Below are 9,425 nucleotides of genomic sequence, written 5' to 3'. Positions count from 1 at the left end.
CACACATACATACACAGGAGAGAGAGAGAGAGAGAGAGAGAGAGAGAGAGAGAGAGAGAGAGAGAGGAGAGAGAGAGAGAGAGAGAGAGAGAGAGAGAGAGAGAGAGAGAGAGAGAGAGAGAGAGAGAGAGAGAGAGAGAGAGAGAGAGAGAGAGAGAGAGAGAGAGAGAGAGAGAGAGAGAGAGAGAGAGAGAGAAGAGAGAGAGAGGTGTCCCTTCCCTTGATATACCTTTTTTACATGTACATGTTGTAAGGTGATTCAAGGTACTACATTTGCCTTTTCAAAATTTTATATCTTTATATCTTGTATAGGTTTAGCTACTAATAAACTTTGGTGCCTTTGTTGGTTTTTCACCATTAGCGTCTACTAGGATTTACCCTTCTAGGTTTTCAATCTAATGGGTATGTGTGTTGTTACACTTCTCGACATGCCTCTCTACCTTGGTATGCCTCTTTGGTCTTACCATAAGTTGGTTGTATATGTCACACTTGTCTTGTAGTGGATTTATCCTCTTCAAACCTACTTGGGTTATGTTCCTTTGTGTTATCATCCTTTGGTGCCCTTGTATATTTTCACTATTGGACTTTATTAGGATTTTTATTCTATTTTTTAATCTAACAAAAGTGGTATGGGTATATCTTATGAATATCAATAAACTTAAGTATATTATAATGGTTTAAAAAATGAGGTTACTTCATACTATAATCATTGACAAAAAAGTAACTTCTAACCTTACCCATATTTGTAAATGGAACAAGCAATCTACTTAAATAGTCATTGTGGTATTTATGGCTATTTCACCAAGACAAACAACTTTTTTGTATATTTTCACCACTTTTGGCTTGTGGGAACTCTTTCTTCTAAGCATGTGAATAGGCTTGTCTACACATGGTACTCTACATTAGATTATATTTTCTATTTGTTTTTGTGACACTGTTTACTTCTGTGGATGATTTGTTCTTTCCTAGATAAGGAATCTTCCTTGGTGCAAGTTATTTGTCCATGGAGGTGAAGACATGGTGAAAGATATAAAACATAAGATAAAGAAATTAAGTCTATTACTTTGAGTCTTTTACCTTCTCATTTCTCAGGCTAAGCTTGAATTTGGGGTACCCTTCTCCACTTCATGTGCTCTTAAAAATATTTTATTTGGTACAAGTTGATGGTAATATGGATTGCTATAAAATACACAAGAAAAATCTTTGGGAATTAGATTGATTTTGGAGGTAATTGGAAAACACAAATTTAGCACAAGTTGTTGTATCAATAATGAAGGACAAGCTCCAATTTATAGAAAAATAGAGAATTAAGATGTAAATTATAAGATGGAGGGATATGATTGTATGAGGAGATGTGGTCATAGGATTGTTACATGTATCATAAGGTGGAGTCTTTAAATGGTCACATGTAGCATACGAAAGAGGGATAGGTGTGATTACAAGTGTGAACACACTAGTAAGAACATGAGATTGACAAGTGAAAAAGAAGTGGCAAGTATAAGATGGGATAAATCAATGACGATGATATGTGGATTAAAAAATAGTGTAGCCTGACTTGGAAGATGTCACAGATGTGTGGGAAACCAATAGAAAACTTGATCATAGATGAGGTGGATGGTGATGAAAACTTGTGCATGGTCACACATGTGAGTATTGAAGAGGGCTAGGGCCACTTGTCACATGGTAGAAATTTTAGGGATTCGGAAGAGTTTTTAATTGATGAAATTATGACTGATGATTAATTAATTAATCAATCTGTAATAGATGAAAATTAGGGTTTCACAAGTTTAACTACGTAGACTAGGAAACTCACCTATTTCTAACACATTACATTAAAAGGAAAGTTAATTCAATAGATTCAACCTCAATTATACTAGAAAGAGGGTTGAATACTAATTGAATTCAATTCCCTTTTGTTTGAGTTGAAATTAGGTTTGAATTGCAATGCTAGATCTGGAACAAACAATGAGAAACTAAATCAAAACAACAATAACAAAATATTTTGAATTTCATGCAGAGCTTTAAATTGAGATCTAGAAAGTAGAAGAGGATAAGAATATGCACTTGAAAATTTGGGCTTGAAAATGGTTGAGAACAGGATGGTTGGGTGCCTTGGTCCTATAACTACAAACATAGGCAAGTTGGATCTTTCTGAGAATGACAAGACACACTAGATCCGTTGGTGAAATATTCAAAAAAATTCTTGGCCTCCATGAGCACCCTGGTCCCTTGACAGTGCCCTGGCCTTGAGAGGTCTCCAAAAGTTCTACAAAAGCTAGTTTAATTTATCTTTGTCTCCTCTACCTATTTTATCTTTTGTATCTCCTAAATTTGTCACCTACACACCAAAAGAATGGAAATTGTGTTGTGGATGGGGGATTGCATTAGGTCAAACCCTAGGTTTAGATCTAACCCTGATTGAAATATAAATTGAACTTAAATTGAATTGGAAAGATTGCCTTCTAAGGGAAAGGCTAAATCTAGAATTGAAATGCTTGAATGTGGATGATTATACCTTCGATAGGTGATACAATTCTCTTAGGATAAGTCATCCTCTTGTTGATGTAATAAGATGATAAATCGCATAAAACTCATCATGAAATCATAGATGAACCATAAATGGAAGATGGATTGATGTAGTTTGCTGCTCCTTGAATCATCTTTTCTCTCGAGGAAGAAGAATTGCTCTTGAATTAGATGATAATTTTAGCATAAGATAAGATGATGAAAATTAATTGAGATGAATGCACTATATAGGGATTTCATAATTGAAATCACCTTTAGGCCAACTTAGATTTGATATATTTTTGCACAAAGCTAGATTTGGATAGGGTAGGACCAACTTTATTATCCTCCCAAGATTCGAGGAAAAAAGTACGGGACTAGGATGGTGGGGTGCCCTAGTCCCAACAAATTTTTCTTGACTTTTGAGTGTTGAGACACATACCAGCTAGGACTCGAACCTAGGACCTTCCATATGCTATTGGAGTGCTCTACCACTGAGCTACTGGGCCCTCTTGGACCAGTCCATTGTCGGTCAGGGTGTGGCTTATTTCCAACACCAACACCCCCCCTTAAGCGACACCTCTCATGTGCTTGGGGCTCCTAGCATGGACCTAGCTCTAATACCATGTTGAGACATGGACCAACTAGGACTCGAACCTAGGACCTTCCATATGCCACTGGAGTGCTCTACCACTAAGCTACTGGCCCCACTTGGACCAGTCCATCATCGGTCTGGGTGTGGCTTATTTCCAACACCAACATCGAGGAATGTGAGATAATGAGGTTCTAATGCTAATTTCAGCTTGGTGGCTCAAACCATAATGTATAGATATGTGGGATGTGTCTTGGAAGTTGAAATTGGGGTAGGATAAAGGATAAATTAGGATATTGAAGAGATAAAGGGCAGACCTAGAGTCAATGGACCAAATAATAACTGTGTAATAAAGTGGAATAAGACCCATAATATTGAATTAAATATTAATTAATTACACTAAAGGTCTTATAATGCATAGAGGAAAGGGGAATACTAAAATAGGTGTTAGGAGAGTATGAAATTGGATACACTAATAAAGGTGTACAATTTACAACACTACACAATCAGTCATGAATTAATTAATAATCACTCAATTTAGAAGAATTAGTGAGTGGGTTCTAAGGTTGAGTTAATTGAATTAATTAACTTTTAGAAGAATAAAGAAACACAATAAATTAAATAAAAGTTAATTAATATAAGAATAATGACAATTAATTAAATAATAAATTATTTAATTAATTATTAAAAATAAAAGATGGTGAATTCTATGAATAATTAATTAAATATTAATTAATTAATCACATGGTAATTGATCAAATTTGGGGTGTTTGTAGTCCTATTTACCTTTCAATCTTGACTCCTCAATGATAATTGTCTAGCAACAAGATTATCCCACTATCTTGAGGTTTTCCAACTTTAATTTGGATTGAATGAATGGGAATAGGTAGCTATAGTAATTTTAAATCTTTAATATTTTTACTTATATGTGTCCAAATTTACATAGAGGCAAGGGGAAGAATCAATATAGCCATCTAGACTTATTGGTCATGTTATTGCGATTCTTATTTCCTATAAATATAATGATCATCAAAATAATCTTCAAAATAGTATTCATCATCTAATAATTTTTGGAGGTTCTCCCATAATGGCTTAGATATTCCTTCTATATAGTCCTCCTCTCACATCACATGAGCTTGAAATACCACTTCTTGATTGGTGGAGAGACTTTCAAGAGTGTAATGTAGTTATGCTATTTATTATAAGATTCATATACAAAGAGATATGAATAACCAATATAATCACTTACTGATTACATTTACATTTATCTTCAAACATAGGAACATTTAAATTCAATTGCAATCTAGAGGGAATCGACCATTAAAAACATCATTAGATGGTTGTGTTGATGAAACCACCTATTTGAGGACTTGACTTTATCTTTTTGAATATAAATCTTTATTGTTTTTATAAAGAACTTATCATTTTTCAATTGATCATCATGTTCACTACATCTTTCTCTTTCACTATGTGAACCTATTTGAAAGAACTTGGAAAGTAGTATAATATGTCTCATGGTTTGATATTGCAAGTTAGATTCTCTAATCTTCTTAAAAGGGATTTGAAATATGTAGCACTATAATAACAATAAATTGAATCTTAGATGGTCTGGGGTACATTTATTTAGATAGAGACTTAGATATGTTGTATACGTAAAAGAAATATGGAGAAAAATATTAATGCGTAGAATAATATGAGAATTCAAGCATAATATTTTAGAAATTTACTTATTTTGTAGATGATATACTCTTTCTAGAATTTTCATGTCAATGTATTTACTTATGTCCAATATCTTCTTATCTTCTTATCTATTTATGTGATTATTATATATTTATAGATTACATGACTTTGAAGAAAAAGTCCATTATGGAAGTTGAATTAGTTGATCTTCCATGTGTGACACTTCATCTCCCAAAGGTTAACATTCTACTTGCATGTTATTTTTATTGGTGGGATATCATGAAATGACTCAAAGATGTGATAGATTGATGTGTTTGGTACTTTGTAATGTTGTGCAATATTTCACACTAATTTCTCTATTGGACACGTTATGTGCCCTAACAAATGTAGGTGCAAATATGACATGGAATAAAGATACCATTTTTGTGGAGTTATACAACATGACTAGTTCTTAGTGCTACATGGATAAGATTGTTAGGTCCCGGAGGCAACTGAGAGGTGGGGGGGGGGGTGAATCAATTGTCTCTTAATTTTAACAAAATATACTTTAGCCAAACTTAGTGCATAATACCAGTAAACCAAACTTTAATGCCGGTAGACAGTTTAACAGTTAATTACAATACCGATAATGTTTAATGCATGAAACAGAAAGACAAATAACTTACACAACACATAACACATTTATTTGTACGTGGAAACCCTGTAAGGGGAAAAACCACGGTGGTAAACCTTACCCACAATCAGATGATACCACTATAGATAGTATGTGTGTACAAATGGGGTATGCACATGCAGAAAGGTCAACTGCCTAGAGCTCACTGCTCAATCACAAAATGGGAGGCACATTGACTACAATTGGATGGTTAAATCCAATAATAATGTACTACTCAAAATAGCATCTTCATATGCTGGATTCAGTACCGGTTAAGCTCTGATTGCCTTCTTCAAACCTTCCTTGAATCTTCAAATGATGTCTACGTGTATAGCTTTGCTTATATTAGCATATACCTTATTACAATCCTTTTCACACTGCTCTACATAATCTCTCAAATGAGATCTTACATATATACCAAAACCTAAGACCAATTGTGTAGGTCGGCTCACTAAGATATTACAATAAAATCAATTACAAATGAATCAATATGCGATGCATGATGTCGGCTCAATGCATTTACAACAATAAAAAATCATCTCCATAACGTGTCATGCTGATCTGGAATAGATAATGCTTGCTGGTCCATAACCTAGGCCTATTTGCCAGTAACAACAAATATGCAAACTTGATTTTACCAATAATCAAATCACCAAAACCAAGTGTCCAAACAATGTCTTCGACATAACCAAGTAATCTCCAGATGATAACAGATCATCCTCAGTGTCAGTGAACAATATAACCTGTTGGTTAATCCAGATATCGATGACTGTGCATAAGTCACTGAACATACCGGTGAACATAACCAAGAATCTCCAAGTGTTCTCAAGTATTGATAAGTGTTGACAACAATGATAAAACCAATGCAACACATCCATAATACCAACAAAGATATGGTACAAAAATTTGTAAAAAATCTATATGATGTCTTTGGGGTTGTGTATCATGGTTCCAAGTGTTATATAGATGGCACATGGAACACAAATGTTTTTACGAGGTTATGCACTATTGTGAAAATGATTGAAATTGGAATGTGGTCTTGCTAAGTTTCACATGAATTATGATTATAAAGTGTTAGGTGTACATAAATATTTATAATTAGAAAAAGAGGGGGAGTGCAGAATATATATTGTTGGATTATTTTAAAATCAATATTTTTCTCCATTTTAAGAAAATACTCTAGGTTCTTGTGGGATCTGTAGGAATTGGTCTATTTTAATCTCTCAATGTGCATAGACCTTAAATACTATTTATAAGACTTCACATGTCCTATTAGTCAATGGGACTGCTTACCCAAGATGTACATGTATTATGAAGTATTCATTCAAAAGAATAATGGTTGATGCAAACTAAAAAAATTAAAATAATAATTAAATCATTTGAAAGAGCACACATATACCTTGTGAAATTATACTCTTAATATTAATCCTTAGAAATAATTACATGTCTATGTAGTAGGGTAGCTATGATTCAAACTTATAACTTTGCTACATTAGAATATTAATACATAGACATATACATACATAAATCAAGACCTTGTCCAACATTAATTCAATATCTATCTATTATCATATTTGACATCCTTACTAATATACTATAACACTTGTATTGTATTTTTAAGTAGATATTTTTTCACTTTACCCAAGATTATATAATTTCCATCTCTTTCTATAAAAAATATTTTGAGGTAACATGTTATCTGATCAAAGGTGTGTGTCCCTCCTAAAAAATAGGTACATATCCTCTTTTACAATGTTAGGTCTATATGATCTACATTATTATGAAACTATCATATAAAAGAGGTATGAATATACAAATTACAAAATAAGTGCCAACTTAAAAAATGAATCAAATATTTCATACACTAAATATGGGTTCACTTCCTTATTTACATGAGTTGAAAAGGTCATAGAGAAGTGAATCATTATGAAAATTAAGTGATGAATTGGGAATAAAAAATGCACCCATCTTGTTTAGAACTGTATAAATTTTTACTAAGGAATAAATAATTATTAAATGTGTTAGATTATTGTCTAGCACTTTTCCCTCTTATTTATACCACTTTTTGCATTTGTTTATGATCTTAAGGAGATATTTATAGAATTGGCTAATTTGGATACATGCTTATGTTATTAATGGGTTCCTAATTTAAAGGATTCATCCCTAGGTTATTTGAGAGATGGAAACATAAAAACATAATGTGCATTGATGACAACGTTTGGCATATTCATCTCTAATATTGTGTAGGTTCAAAACTATCTTCTCTAACATCAAAATTTAACATTCAACATTCAACAACACAATTTATTTTATACCCACTATTAATTAATTCATGAATCTTGACCAAGGAACAAGGGGGAGTTAGTACATTTGATTCATATGCTAGCTCAACAAGATTTATAGTGCTTCTTAGCTTACCAATCATTTAAAAAAAAAAAGATATACGTGAAAAAAAATGTAGACCTATTCAAGCTCTTGACATTCAAAATTTTAAAAGATTCAAATTCATAGTTGTAGGGTCAAGGTTTAAAATTTAAGAAATTAAAGACCTCCTACAATTTTTACATATATTACATAAGGATAATGTGCACATAAATCTAATGATATGTCCCTTATATCTTTCTCCACTATTACACATTCTATATATTGACAATTTGAGTTGTGAACTCCAAATACCTAAGGATTGACAGTCTCTCAAGTTCTAGGAGTGTCAAACCAAGACAATCACAAGAAACCTATCTCCAGGCTAGACACCTAAGGACGAATGATTATCGTGCGTAAGACCTTCATTTCTAGCTCTGTAAAAACAAGGGGAGTTTCCCCAAGAAGCTATGTTGATGATAAACAAATTAATGAATATGTTGGTGTAGAGTATACTCGAAGCATAGTGTATTCCAATATTGGTGTCACAATATATACTTATATGCTAGTTTAGGTATGTAATAGTAAGAATCTAATTAACATATATCCCACCTTATGAGTATTTGAGAATGCATTTTTGATAATCACTTATGATGTCACACAAACTAAAAAATGGTAGTAAACATATTAAATAAATAAAACTAAAAGATGCTTTATTTGACTTATTTTTGAGTCTGTTGAGGATTGTGAGAGAGAAAACAAGTGACAAATTGGTTCCTATATTTAGTTGGGAAATAGTCTCTATAATAACATAAAACATATAATGATTGAAACAAAGGTGATACCTTAATCACTTTGGATACATAAAATACTATGTTGTTCTGAACATATAAGGAAGTTGGTCTCTACATACATATTCATGTGGATAAGAAATACCACCTCTTCTAGACAAAGAATAAAACAATGTTGGGACTCACCTTTGAAAAAGAAACACGTGACACAAGAGTATAGCATAATGGATGCAACTAGGCCTAGCTTCCGATATCCTATGTTTGAACAATAGGCCACCATGTGTCCAAGTCTCACATGGTCACAACTTTGGGGTGGGACAACTTTCAAATCCAATGATAGCGCATTACAAATACACAAGTTACATTTGGAACTGAATTGGATGAAGATCTAGGATTGCAATTATTATAACCAACATAAGAACTTAGGAAAAATTAGAATATTGTAGGGAAACTAGAAAGAAAAGGCTACTAGGATGATAGGGTTGGTAACACAATGACACAAAAGGCTTAAGCTGTGACTTAAATGACTAGGAACAAGCAACAATAAGTCAATCATAAAATTAGAAGAAAAAGGCATTAAAGCCATAGGAAACTTAGGGTTTTGGATAGGGTAGAGAAATAAAACCCTCCTAGTCAATAGAATAAACCCTAAATTTAGTAAAAGTAACAATATTGGAACTAACATGGAGATGTGTTAGAATATAGCTCCATTATGGTCTTGGTTGGGTCCTTCTTATCTCCTCAAGCGATCAAATGCTAAGGTGTTGTGTGGAATACACTATTAGAGTCTTTGTTTGATCATGTTGGTGGTTAAGTATATATGTTGTAATTGTGAACTAGCACA

At 32.8% G+C, this 9,425-nt stretch overlaps 1 non-coding gene across 1 annotated transcript; it reads right to left on the bottom strand.

Annotated features, from left to right (window-relative positions):
* Positions 1-3,141: 3,141 nt before the first annotated feature.
* TRNAA-GGC (transfer RNA alanine (anticodon GGC)) lies at positions 3,142-3,213 on the bottom strand. Its single transcript has one exon. It is a non-coding gene; the product is annotated as a tRNA-Ala (tRNA).
* Positions 3,214-9,425: the final 6,212 nt, after the last annotated feature.

The sequence above is a fragment of the Cryptomeria japonica genome, chromosome 7, assembly GCF_030272615.1.
Source record: "Cryptomeria japonica chromosome 7, Sugi_1.0, whole genome shotgun sequence".
Classification (NCBI taxonomy): Eukaryota; Viridiplantae; Streptophyta; class Pinopsida; order Cupressales; family Cupressaceae; genus Cryptomeria; species Cryptomeria japonica.
The sequence above is the reverse complement of the archived record's forward strand: the minus strand, read 5'-3'. Positions and strand labels throughout refer to the sequence as shown.